Here is a 14,234-nt window from a genome sequence, read left to right as displayed (position 1 = left end):
CATGAATGCTATCACAGAGGAACCTGAATGTTAAGATTCTGCCATTTTACCCCTTTTCTGGCAAACTCAGGTTCCCACAATTAACAAGCTAGGATGTTTTGGTCCAAGCCACGGACTGCTTAGAGTTTACTGGGCAGTGACGCATTCTGTCATTGTTGTCCATAGAATGAGAAGGAAAACAGAATCTACACCTCATAGGACTGGTAGAGGTTTACGTGACTTCACACATGTAAAGTGCTTAGACTAGAGGCTACAGCGGCAGCGCTCATGAGAAGTAAATATGAGGTGTCACCTAATAACTCAGACCTTGTACCATGTCTGGCACGCAGGAGGCACTAGAGTAAAGATCTGCTGACTTTGATGCACCAAATTGCCTGTATGGTGAACATTGTTTAACAATTCCATAATGAGGTCTTACATCTTCACTGTGTGTCATTAAAGTGAGAAGAAAGGGGACCTTAGAAAAGTATCCATTTCAACAAAAGGAACCAGGACTCCCTGGAGGAAGAGCTGACCAGGAATGGGAAGGCAGCGCAGGAGATGAGCCGTATGCACCTCATAGCACCAGGAAGAAAGGAAGGGCTGATTCAACTGAACACACAACGGTGGGGGCTGTCAAAGGGGCATAAAAACCCACTGAAGAGCTTGCATTGATCAAAACCATAACAATCTGAGCACTAAAATAAATGAAATAGTATTAGACTTTAACACAAAGTATAAACTTAATATCCATATGGCTATAGTAATATAAATGATTGCATATATAAATGAGAGAGAAGAGATAAGTCCCTTGCACAGAAGAATTTCGAATAATTTCTGTAAATATTTTGTCCTCAAAGAGGTAGAGCAAAACCCCATACTCCTTAAACACGGGCTGGGCGTGATCGTCTCCTTCCTGCGAGAGTACAGCATGGAAAGGGAGGGAACGACAATGACCTCAGCCAGGTGATTAAGGTCAACATTAGCAGGGATACGTCTTGATAATGTGTACCTTTCATAGGAAGTGATGAAAATGATACTTTCTATGTGTGGTCTTCCTCCCCCAAAACCTTAATCTAATCATGAGAAAAACATCAGACAAAGCCTAATTGAGGGATTGAGGAACATTCTATAAAATACCTGGCCAGGACCCCTCCAAACTATAAGGCCATTAAAAACATGGAAAGTCTGTGAAACTGTTACAGCCAAGAGGAGCCAGAGGAGACCTGAGGACCAAGGCCATGCAGAATCCGGGATGATATCCTGGTACAGAGAAAGCGCAGTAAGAACTAAGGAAATATGAGTATGGGCTTTGGTCAATCATAAGGCATTAATATTGGTTCACTGAATGTGACCAAGGTATCATAAATGTAAGACAATAATAGGAGAAACTAGGACTGAGCTATTTGGAAACTCCCTGTGCAATTTTTATGTAGATATAAGACTATTTTAAAATAAAAAGGTTATTATTTTTTTTTAAAGTGTCCATTACATGTCAGGCCCTCTGCAGGGTGCTTTTCACTCATCAGCTAATTTAATTCTCACGGCAACAGATGAGAATATCGAGTCACAAAGAAACTCAGAGACTTTCCCACACAGCTTTCCAAGGTCAGAACCAGGATTCAAACCTGGGAGCACCTGCCTTCAAACCTTATGGTCATTTGATGACGTATATTTTGACTCTTGGACAAGTAGGATTTTCCCTGAGGAGAGCAAGTGACCAGAGAAGGCAGGGGGTGGGTGTCATATGTAAGGCGTGGATGGTGGCTGTCTGTGTTAGCATATATCGTAGGTATCCAAATACTCTTCACTTCCTTTCACAGTTCTTGCACTTCTAAGGTTCTTGACTCATTCATGTTCTGATATCAATGCTTTGGCTTTAGAAATAACCACTTAGTTTCTTAAAACAGCTTCCTAGTTCACCCTAAGAAATAACTTTTGGAACAATATCTTATTTTCCACTCTTCTTTTACTTAAGGGAAGCCTTCTACTGCATTTTTGACGTGGTAACTTCCACTCAGGGGAAACCCTTCTGGACGAGCCAGCATCCTCCTGAGTCCAGCAGGGCTGCTGAAATGGTCCCATGTTGCATTGCATTGTTAGGAAATAAAAGAAGGAAAAACGGAAGAAAGGAGGAATTTTCCGTCAACATTCAACTTTGCTTACAATCTTTCCCTAGAAGAATTGGTCCGTTTTCTTTTTATGTATTTAAAAAAGAAACTAGAAAAGTATTCATGTTCCACTGTTCTTCCCCGGTGAACTCACACTGTTTCATCATCAGGCTCCCCTCCGCTCTATATCTTCTGGCATGAGTTTGACCACATGGGGCAAAGTGAGCAAAACTAGTCTCTATCCATACTTGCAACCCAAGATTTTCTTCTTACAGTATATGTACTGAATCGGGCGTGACTGTGTGTGTGTGTGTGTGTGTGTGTGTGTGTCTGTGTGACAGAGAGAGAGTAGCAACACCTGGATTACAATGTTGAGTTAAGTCAATGGCCTTATGTCTGACCACAAAGGATGGGAACTCCTGCGCATGCCCACCTTGCCACCATTGGCCTCCCCATGGAGTTCCTGCCATTTTAACTACCCTCTCTGCTGGTCCTCTTGAATTCAAATCAACAGGCTCCACTTTCTCCTCTCATCCATCCCTGACCTCTCAGCTTCTGTAATTGCACCAATGCTACACAGTTATTCAGGTGGGAACATTTAGAGTGGTCTTGGACCCTTCCCTGGCACACTCCATTTTTCTGATCCATTGCCAATTCCTGTGGGTTCTATCTGGGCTTTTTCCCAAACCCCTCTTTCCTTTCCTCTCCAGTCCCACCCCTTCTACTATATTCGGGTTCTCACTATTTCTCACCTGAGCCCTTTCAATGGCCTCTAATTAGTCTCCTCACCTCCAGTCTCCCTCGTCCATAATCTGTCTTCCATCCTTCCACTGGTTTAATTTCCCTAAAGTGCAGCTCTAATCCTGTAACCCCACTGCTAAAAACGTTAAATGGCTCCCCACTGCCTCCAGGATGCATGCCAAAATCCTTCACTTGGCATTCAAGGCCCTTCCCCATCTGGTCCTAAACAACCTTTCCAGACCTATCTCTTATAACTGCCCTGCATGAATTTTCCATCCCAGCCAAATGGATGCACTCATTACTGCACGCACGTCTCTGATTATGGGCCTCTCTGCTCCAGCGATCTCTGCTATTTGGGTAGACTTATTCATCCCTCTCTGTTCACTATTAAAAGTTATGTCCCGCATAACCCACAAGGTTATTGCTGGCCACCCAGCCCCATCTGGTCACCTGTGCTCTGAGACAGATCTGGCAGCTGTCCTCACAATGCGCCCAGCATCATGCTTTCCCTCTGACGAGTGGGGTCTGCATGAACCAAGTCCTTCTCTCTCCTTCTGTCCTGAAGGACGTGCTCTCCTCCAAGAGGCTCCACTGTCTCTTTTGTGAACGGCCTCCCCCATTTACAAGTGACTTCACCCATTGCTTTCCCACATGTGCCCAGAGGAGTCTGAATTCCAGTGGTGAATTCTAAGTTGTCTTAAATGGGGGGTCTTCACTGCCTACCTCCCTGACCCCAACAAATGCCACTCTTCTGGCTCATGATGGTGTAGCCACAGATTCTTGCGGTGGACTAAACCCAGCACGCCCTTTCCTACCTGTGGGCCTCTATGTTTGCTTCTTCCCTGCCTAAAATGCTCCTCTTCGGCTCCTTCCAGGGCTGCCTCACTCCAGGCCTTAGGGCTCAGCTTAACCATCCTTCTTCAGAGAGACCTCCCCTGACCCCGTCTAACATAATAGCATATATATACATGCTAAATCATTCCATTGATATCACTGTTTCTTTCCTTTACAGACATGACAACAAGCTATTCCTTGCTTGTTAATTACCTCGTTTTTTTGTTGACAGTTCATGGTCTGTCTTCCGCGCAGAGGAATGTTGGTTCCACGAGGGCAAGACGCTATCATGTTTACTGTATATTCCCCACACTTAGTGCAAGGCCTCGCTCATGGCAGCAGCTCAGTAAATATTTGTTCAATGACCTAACAGCCCCTCATGTCCACACCTCTACTCAGCTGTCTGAAATGCCTCCCTCTCTTTCTCTGTTGGGTAGCTCTCTGCAGTGTCCAAGTCCAGCTGTTTGCCGGGAGTGGGCCACTCCTTCCTCTGTGTCTTAAAGCTCTGTGCTCCTGCCTCTGTCGCAGCAATGATGACAATCACTGCTGTTCGCTGAGCGCCTGCTCCTTGCCAGGTGTAGTGCCGAGTGTCTCCATAGTGTTGTCTGACTCAACCCTACCACATCGCTAGAGGGGAATTGCGTCTTTCATGGTAGCGGCGACGAAACCAAGTCTGAGAATTTCAGCAACTTGCCCAAGGTAACGAAATAAGCTGGAACCGGGGATTCAAACCCAAGTCTCTCTAATTCCAAAGGTCCTACTCTTTAGCACTGAGTAATATCTTATATCTGGTTGCACTGTACCTTGTTATATATGTCTCTCCCAACCTTCCTGAGGGCAAGCGGTTTTGTACAACTCCTAACATCCCAAGGATCTAGCACCCTATTAGGCACAGAATTGATGCATAAGAAATATTTGTGGAACCAATAAAGCTGCCATCCACAAGTTTATCTGAGCACTTTCGGAACCTATTAATAAAGGTTAACATGCATAACGAAAAAGAGCCAGACAAGGACACCCCGCTGGCTGGCTAAGAAAGAGGTGCAGGCAACAGCTAACTGCCTAAGTGTGTGGAGTCTCAGACTTGGTGTTCTTCCCACCAGAGACAATACCAAGGTCACTGCCAAAGAAGACAGACATGTAATTAAGGAACACAGTGCCAGCAGTGATTCCAGAAGTGGTTTCAAACAGAAACACGCCGGTGTTTGCTCATGTCCCTGTTCACACCCGAAAAGGCCTACATCTTGGAAACGGTTTTGCTTTGTTTGTTTGTAACAGCTCAAGTCACTTTTTACTTGGCAGCCAGTGGCACAGCCTTGCCGGAGGCACTGCCTGGACCCCAGACTCTGCTGGACTGTCGGAAGCAAATGGGAAGGTAACCGAGAGGCCTGGTTTACGTGGGGGCATGGTGCTTAGATGGCAGCATGACAGTGCGGTCTGCAGGTTCCTGCCTCCTGGGGTGACCGTTTCCATGGGTGGTGACAGCAGAGTCTCTGTCTGTGAGGACATTCTGGGAACACCTGCAAAGTCAGGACAGACCGGGGCTGTGCCTCCCATTTCTGTGCCAGGCTTGATAGACTTTCCCACTGTTCCTGGCAGCAAATTGGTTTTCCCATCTTGCAGATGAGAAGACCGAACCTCCAAGGCATACGTAACTTGCTAAGATGACACGCCCAGCAGCTGAGCTCAAATGCAAACACGGGCTTAGCTGACTATCTGTCTATGCCCATGTCCCATCACATTGTTGGCTGAGCTCTCACTTTGCTCTTGCCATGTTGACGTCCTTGCTACTTATTCTCCAGTCCTCCCCGGCCCTGGGCTCTCCAACCTGCTCTTCCGGGCGCTTCCTGGCTCTTCCCGCAGACTCTGCACGTCCCACACCATCACTGCTGCCAAGTCCTGCCATCAGCGTCACTGTCCCAGTGAGGGCCTCCCCGCAGCTCCTCTGACGCTCCTCTTCTTCCTTTCTTGGTTTTTCTCCATCACACTTGCTACCCTCTGACCTAATATAGGTCTGTATTTGCTTCTGTTATTTTTGCTTATGATCTTTTCCCTCAAACTAGAACGTCAACTCGATGGAATCAGTGGAGTTGGCTTTTGTTCTCTGATGGGTATCTAGCTACACCCGCTTCTGCTGCAGTGCTGGTGTCCAGTGAATACGCCTCGTTTTAACATGCAGACACTTCGGACAGATGCAGACCAAGGACGTCGGTGTGGAGGTAATGCTTCTGGGGGAGGCTATAGAGACAGCAAAAGTCAGAGCAAGGAGCTGGCGATGCTGAAGCGTACAGAGAACGGCTGTGCTGGAGCCAGACTGTCTGGGTTGAGCTGCTAGCCTGTCCCTAAGGCTCTGTCCCCTTGGAGGAGGAGCCAGGCCTCACCGTGCCTCAGTTTTCTCGTTTGTAAACTAGGCATGCTGAAAATATCTTTCACATAGGACTTCTTACAAATTAACAAGTTATTATGTATACGGTATTTAAAGCAGTGCCTGGCGCATCATGATATATAATTACTTGCTTTTATTATCATTATCTAGTTAAGTATCAGTTCCCTTGAAGCATAATGCTGTAAATTTTTCCCATGAAAAGACATAAAACAAGGTATATCTCTCTTCAGGCACCTAGAAAACCACTCAACCATGCTGAAATTATTCTGAGAAGGAAAAGAAAAACACAAAGTAAAATAAAGCGAAGGAACAATCGAAACCAAACCAAAGGCTCAGCTTGCTTATCAGTCCTGGGTTAAAAATTAAGCCCTGTAGCAATATGTTCAGACACTTAGACTCTGATTGTAAGAGGCAATTTAGACTTGCCCTGAAATGTTAAAAAGGTAGGAAATTATAGGGCAATGATGCTGGAATAATTTGACTTATTTAGGGAGATAAGTCAGCTGTATTCGCTTATTGCCATCATGGCTATTCCCTTCATTTCCTCAGAACCAAGGCGATGGCCGGAATTCATACTGCAGAGCAACACACATTTGAAGCGAAGTGTTGGTACCAGCTGAATCCTGAAGGTCAATAGTTTTCTTCTTGAGGGCAAGGAGAACTGGACAATTAACCAGCTTGTTACTGGGAAGTGTCAGGCCTGTCGGCTACTGTACCCAGTCATATACCTGCACAGGGTTACCTGTTACCATTCCTTCCTTCCTTCAACAAATATTCATGGATCACCTTCATTGTGCCAGGTCCTGAGCTAAGTACTAAGGACTAAGTACTAAGGTCCCTGCCCTTGAAGCTATTTACAGTCTGAAAGGTTCCCATGCTGATTGAAGTGATGGGCTGGGGTTTTTTGGGTTTTCTATCAGGAAGTGTAATTCTCCCTTTCCTTCCATCCCTACCTTTCATCTAATCATCCATCTACCCATTGGAGATTTTCTGAGCCCATGTCAGATCCTGTTGCTGGCTTCTGGGGATTAGAGAGGGATATCTAAGTTATTTCACTGATATGGAGTCTGTCTTGCTCCACAAGAGATGTAAGATGCAGGAAATACATACATAAATACGTGCATTGACAAGTTACAGTTTACACAGGGGTGGGGCTCTAGGGTGGGGCACAGACAAGAACTGTGTTTCAAGCAAAGCAGAGGCTTCATGAACATCCTGGAGACAGGGGATTAGGACCAATGAGTAAGGCTTCTCGTCAGATGTGGCATGAGGTTAGACTTCCTCCAGGGGACAACTTGGGATGTACCATTAACACCTAACAGTCTGGGGGAAAAAAAAAGTTCTTAGGACATGATAGAAGAAGAGAGAGAGAGAAAAGTGATTAGACCCGTGATATTCTGAGACACAAGACTAGAGACTTTCTTGAATTTCTGAATTCAAAAATGCCGAAATGGTGTGTTCACACTTCTGCAAGTTAACCGCTGTTTCAACTTTCTCTAAAACTTGATCCCTTGCGAGATGGCCCTTTAACCACTAATAACAGCTACTGCTTATACAATGACGGGTTGAGAACAATAAAGTCATATTCCTCTGGTTTCCATCTGCACAAAAGCCTCCAATGGCTGCCGATGTCCCGCAGAGTGATGCTCAGATTCCTCAGGAAGGCTCCACCCTCTTCCCACCTGCTCTCCTGCCGCCCCTCTCACGCAGCATATGAAGCTCTCCACTGGGCTGTCGGGGCTGCAGTGAACGCCAGCTTTGACTTCCACATATCTGGTCCTTGCTCGCCGGGCAGTTTTTATCATCACCTTGCCCTGTGGAAATGCTGCCCCCAGCTGCAGTCCACCTCATGCTACTTACTTATCCATCCATCCATCGACTCAAAAAGTACGTATTGAGAACCCTACTAGGTGTCAGTCCTTGGTAATAGCAAGACGAATGAGAGATGATTGCTTGCTCAAGGAGTTTGCAAACTCAGTCAAAAGTGGGGGAGGGAGGGATGGACTATTCTTCTGATGTCTCCCGGTCGTCAAAATCAGTCTCCTTTGTGTCCAAAGTCCCTAGCACCTGTCAGACATGCGGTAGGTGCCATTTACTTATGCGCTTAATACTTTGCTGTTTGTTTGTACCTCTGCTATCACACCTCGGAGTTTTTTTTTTTTTTTTTTTTTTTTTTATCCTCACCCGAGGACATTTTTCCATTTTTTGTACAGATGGAGTGGGAGGGAGAGAGAGGAAGGGAGAGAGAGAGAGAAACATCGATGTGAAGGGACACATCGAGTGGCTGCCACCCGCACGACCAACCAGGGCCGGGGACAAACTGCAACCGAAGTACATGCCCTTAGCGGGAACCGAACCCGGGTCTCTGCGGACCGCAGGCCGACGCTCTAACCGCTGAGCCAAACTGGCCAGGGCACACCTCGGAGTTTTTGCATTCCTGAGCCAGTTTCTTTTGTGTCCATTTCCTCCACCACAGGGCCAGGATCTTGACTTCACTGCTTCTGTGTTTCCAGCCACAGTGCCTTCCACACAGGTTCCCTCACTGTTTGCTGAACGTCAGTGAATTGGAACAGAGAAAAGACAAAAGGTGAAGGAAAGAATTTCTGAGAGGCCACTGTTGTCCATTAATCTCAGTTTGAGTGTTTTAGACCTTGCTGCTTCCTCCTGGTTACTAAAGCAAACTTATCTGAGCAAATAAGCTTCCATATTTGCATTTCTTTGAACCCTAATTTGACATGCAAATAAGGCACTAACTAGAGCTGGGCTTTAATTGGCAGTGTTTAAACAGAAATCCCCGTAGCCACTCAGAGACCTGTACTTAGAAAGAAGCTAGCATTAGGCAATGTAGGTGACAAGGACAGCCAGGGCAGCAAAGGGCATGCATTCTCCACGTTCTCCTCGGGAGTGTCCTGTCCACCTCTTCCCTGAATGTGAGACTCTGAGAGCTGAAAGCAACAGAAGGTTCTTACAGGCCACTTGGTCCAGCTCTGTCCCTCAGCTGCAATCCTCTCTGGTAGTGGCATCCAGCCTCTCTGGGCACACCACCAGTGACAGGGAGCTCATTACCTGTCAAAGGTGCTCCCACTGTCCACAAGGCCTTTCTTATATTGAACACAAGAAATCTGACTCCTTGCAACTTGATTGCAGCTAGAGGCAAACAGAACCAGATTGCTCTCTTCCGTAACATAAAAGTTCAGACACCTAAATACAGCAGTTTGAATCTTCCCCTTGCTGAACTTCATAGTTATGGGTATAAGGGTCACTTTTCTTTTTTGCTTCCTTCCTTCCTAACCCTGGACCTCACACTTATCTTAATGAGTCAAGACAATGAGTATTTCCTCTCTTCTGTTCTACACTTGTTCACCACCATCAACCAGATTCTACTCTGCTATGGAGCCAGAAGTTAAAGAATAAATTCATTTCCTTGGCCTGAGGATTAAGATGGTTTTTTTCTGTAAGTTCACGTCAGTACTTTATTCTACAGCTTTTTAAAAAATCTGTTGTTCTTACGTTCTATTACAATACTAAAGAAAATAAATGAAAATTGCACTAAAATCAGTTTTTAAAGTAAACTCTGACATAGGAAAGAATAATCAGGATAAGTATGTTATTTTGAAAGTGTATTAGATATTGTTGTACTGCTATCATTTGAAAGCAGACAGTATGCTCCCTTAATGAACTTAGGTTTTCTTTCTCTTTCTTTCTTTTTTCCCCCCATGTATTGGCAAAGTAACTATAGCTCCTCTTCTGGATGAGCTCACAATCAAGAAAGAGAACATTAATAATTTTGGCAAATTGTGGTAATGACTGCTATGGTAAGAGACTCAGAAAAAGATGTCTGAACAGGCTGGAAATTCAAGGAAAGCTTCCTAGAGCAGGCCCTTGAGCTGAGTTTTGCTTATGTATAAGAGTCATCTGGGCTGCGTGGGACATTCAGGCAGAAAAGTCATTGGGAAGGCTGTTTTCCAGAAACCGGGAGGAATCACCACCATGCAGCGGTGCGGGAGTGAATAACAGCAGCTGACACCGAGTGAGTGCTGACTGTGGGCTGCACACTGCTCTGAGCACAGATGTACGAGAGGACCTCTTGGAGACCCAGGGAGCAATAGGCAGGAGAGGAGACAGGACAGAGAAGTGAACTGGAACCAGAAAGATGGAAACTCCACTACAGTGCTTTCCCCTCTGTCTCTCCAGATAAGCGTTCTCTGCTTTGCAGACCCATAGAATATACAGCACAGCTACAACAGCCCCTACGTTTTGCAGGCTCTCAAAATGTTTGGGAATAAATTAACTGGCTCAGCTCAAGTCAGCTCTCAGTGACCAGGGAACAAGGTCCGTTTTAGAGAAAATGCAGACTTGCCTGCAACCATGCTGTTGGGAGAATTGCACAGAGGAGCAATTCCACAAAAGAGGGTGGCAAATAGACAATCCCACTGGCCTCATCTATGGAGGCAACTGGTGATACATCTTGAGAGGCAAGCAGGCACCTGATCACAAAGCTTTTTGCTGCTAAGTCCAAGCATATTCATCTCATGCTGAAAGTTATGAGCAGCTTTTGAAGGACTTGGAGTATGGGAATAAAACAAGGGTAAAAGCTTCATTTTAGAAAATCTCTCTGGTAGAGGTTTCTAGGTGAAACTAGTGGACCAAATATGGGTGCATTTACTTCCATTCCCTCCCAAAACACTAGCCCAGAATGAGAACTGTGGTACATGTAAAGAAACAGACACACACAGAAAGAGAACAGGAGAGGAAGAAGTGGTTGATACAGAGAATCTCTTCAAGTTTTGAGAAGATGGATTAGAAATGAGATAACAGGGCGGAAGCTGCACCCTGAGTGCCTACAGATGGGATGTGAAAGTGGAGACAGGCGATTAAACCCTGAGTTAGAAGCCTCATCCGAGAAAGAACTGGGACTTGGAGACCATGGGTCCCAAGAAGGGCAAGCATGAGGCTCCAGGCTGATAAGGCATCTGGCCAACACTGTAGACAAGAGTTTGAAAACAAGAGCCTCTTCCTTATCCCGCATAGTCAGGTGACTATTACTCTCCCACATGTGTAGGACATAAAGGCATATTTAACCATTAAACATTTTTTAATATTACTTAAAAGGTTTGAAGGTAAAGTTTAGCAATAATCACAGGAAGAAAAACCAAAGTGCAAGGGAATGGCAGTAGGAGAGAAAAGATTAAAAATCAGAGGATGACCAAAGAACTATGCACATAAGCATAACCAGTGACAGAGACAACAGTGCTGGGGTGGGGGGAGGAATGGGACGGGGGTGTCAATGGAGGGAAAAAGAGAAACATCTGTAACAAAAATAAATAAATTAAAAAAATAAAAGAATGAGAGGATCTGACTAAAAGATCTGACTAAAAGATCTGACTAAAAGGAGCTCTTGGTGTGGGGAGAGAGGGGGGAGAATGAGAGAGAGAGAGAAAACAGAGAGAAGAGAGTGACCCACACAATTATGTAGGACATTCCCTAGAATTAAAAACACCCGTTTCCAAATTAAAAGCACCCAGTCCAGTGTATCCAGTACAATGAACTTGGGGGGCGAAGACTTACAACAAAGCACATTATTGTTCAATTTCAGAGTAAAAGGAATGAGGAGTAGGAACATTTAAAAACTTAACAGAGATAAACAACAAAACAAACAGAAACTGAACAACCAATCAGATAAGAACTGCTCACATACAAAGGATTCAGAAAGAAAATGGCCTTAGAATTTGGAAAGCAACATTAAACACTAGAAGTCAATGAAGCAATATTTAGAGAAAATAATTTTCAACTCAAAGTCTGTAGCCAGCTGAATCATCAATACAGTATAATAAAGTATAAAGGTAAATAGAGAAATGTCCAAACATTTAAGGACTCAAAATGAAATTAAAAAGCAAATGTGAAAAAGGAGGTGAATGATAACTGCAGGAAAAATAAAAAAATTTTAAGAGAAAGGAAATATAATAATGATATACAAATTGGCTCTTCGGTAAATAATAGTTGTAATACAGCCATAACCATGTAAAACTAACTATTGCTATAAGTCGAAATTGTGAAATAAATTTATTGAGAAGATAGGAAAGAGAAACTGGGAATGATGATAGGCGAAAACTAAATCTTTAATAATTAAAACTTGGTGTGGCGGAGGTGGAGTATGGGACTACGGTATTTAATTGAAAGCTATTTGTATAGCTGATTGTTTAAAACAATGAACATGACAATATGTTGATTAAAGTTTTTCAAATAACTTTTTTTTTTAAAGAGAGAAAGACAGCCCTGGCCCATGTGGCTCAGTTCATTGGAGTGTTGTCCTGTACACTGGAAAGTCACGGGTTCGATTCCCAGTCAGAGCACATGCCCAGGTTGTCAGTTCGATCACTCTGGCCTTACATAGTATGCTAGGGACTTTTTACATCTAAAATAAAAAACCTGAAAAAGCCACCTACAATTTTTTATGAGTCTGTAGAAAACATACAAAACCAAAGGTTGGGGTGTTCTCAGAGGGCCGAGCTAAAGGATGCAGTCATATTGAACTTTCTAGCAGAAAGTTAGATTTTGAGCCCTCCAGAATTCATACAATAAAGTTCATGGTGTTTATTTATTTATTTATTTACTATTATTTTAAAATCCTCACCCAAGGACATTTTTCCATTTTTTGTTCAGATAGAGCAGGAGGAAGAGAGAGAAACATCGACGTGAAAGGAAACATCAAGTGGTTGCCATCTGCATGACCAGGGCCGGGGACAAACTGCAACCAAGGTACGCGCCCTTAGTGGGAACCAAACCCGGGTCTCTCTGGACCGCAGGCCGACGCTCTAACCACTGAGCAAAACCAGCCAGGGCCATGGTTTTTAAATTTTACTTTTATTTAACATTTGCACCAAATTAAGCATCAAGCTGGTGCCAGAAAGTGCTGGGGAAACTTCCAAAGCATCATATCCCCAAGGGAAACCCAAAACGTCAGGAGCTCTGTAACTTGTTTGAAAATATTTGCTGGCCATCTACTTTTGTAGAAATAGTGGTAAATTAGAAAGATAAATGTCTTGCCCTTACAAATCTTGACTTTTAATTTCTGTGAGATAGAGTGGGACAAAAAAGAAGAATTATTAGCTGAAACATTTTCCAAATTTGATTTTTTAAAAGGCAAGCCATTGACCCAGAAGCTCAGTAAATCCCAAGTACAAAAAATACAAAGAGCCCTGGCCAGTTTGGCTCAGCAGTTAGAGCGTCAGCCTGCGGACCAGAGAGTACCTGGTTTGGTTCCCACTAAGGGCATGTACCTTGGTTGCGGTTTGTTACTGGCCCCAGATGGGGTTGTGTGGCTGGCAACCACTTGATGTGTCTCTCTCACATTGATATTTCTCTCTCTCCCTGCCTTCCTCTCTCCCTCCCACTCTATCTGAAGAAAAATGCAAAAATGTCCTTGGGTGAGGATAAAAGAAAAAAAATACAAAGAGCCCTGGCCTGGGAGCCCAGTTGGTTAGTGTCATTCTGATATGCCAGGTGGCGGGTTCAATTCCTGGTCGGGACACATACAGGAATCAACCAGTGGATGCATAAATAGGTGAAACAATGAAATCGATGTTTCTTTCTTTTTCTCTACCTTCTGCTCCCTCTCTAAAAATCAACACATAATTTATAAAAAGAAAATGTACTAAGAAAACTACACTTAGGTACATCTTACCTAAATTTTTGAAAACCAGATAAAGAGAAAATCTTAAAAGTAGCATGTGGGAAAACAAACAAAAACCATGTATATACAAGGGAAGTATATAAGATTAACAGCAGACCTCACAAAGAAACCATGAGAGATCAGAAAACAATAGAAGATTTTAAAGTGCTTAAATAAAAAAAACACAAACAAACAAAAACCTGTTAACCTAAAATTATATATTCAGTAAAATTTTTTTTTCAAAAAGTAAAGCAAAATAAATACATTTTAAGATAAATGTGAATGGAGATATTGTGGCCAGCAGAACCACACCACAAGAAATCCTAAAGGAAGTTTTTCAAGCTAAAGGGAACTACACTACCAGATAGATGACATGTTAAAAGGATGCATACACATACTTCTTTAAAGAACTATTGGTATCTTACATGAAAAAAAATGAGGCCATATTGTAGGGTTTATAACATACGTAGAAATAAAATATATAATAATAGAGCACAAAGGGCGAGGGGAG

The sequence above is a fragment of the Molossus molossus genome, unplaced genomic scaffold (assembly GCF_014108415.1).
Source record: "Molossus molossus isolate mMolMol1 unplaced genomic scaffold, mMolMol1.p scaffold_m16_p_12, whole genome shotgun sequence".
Lineage (NCBI taxonomy): Eukaryota > Metazoa > Chordata > Mammalia > Chiroptera > Molossidae > Molossus > Molossus molossus.
This window is presented reverse-complemented; position numbering follows the sequence as displayed.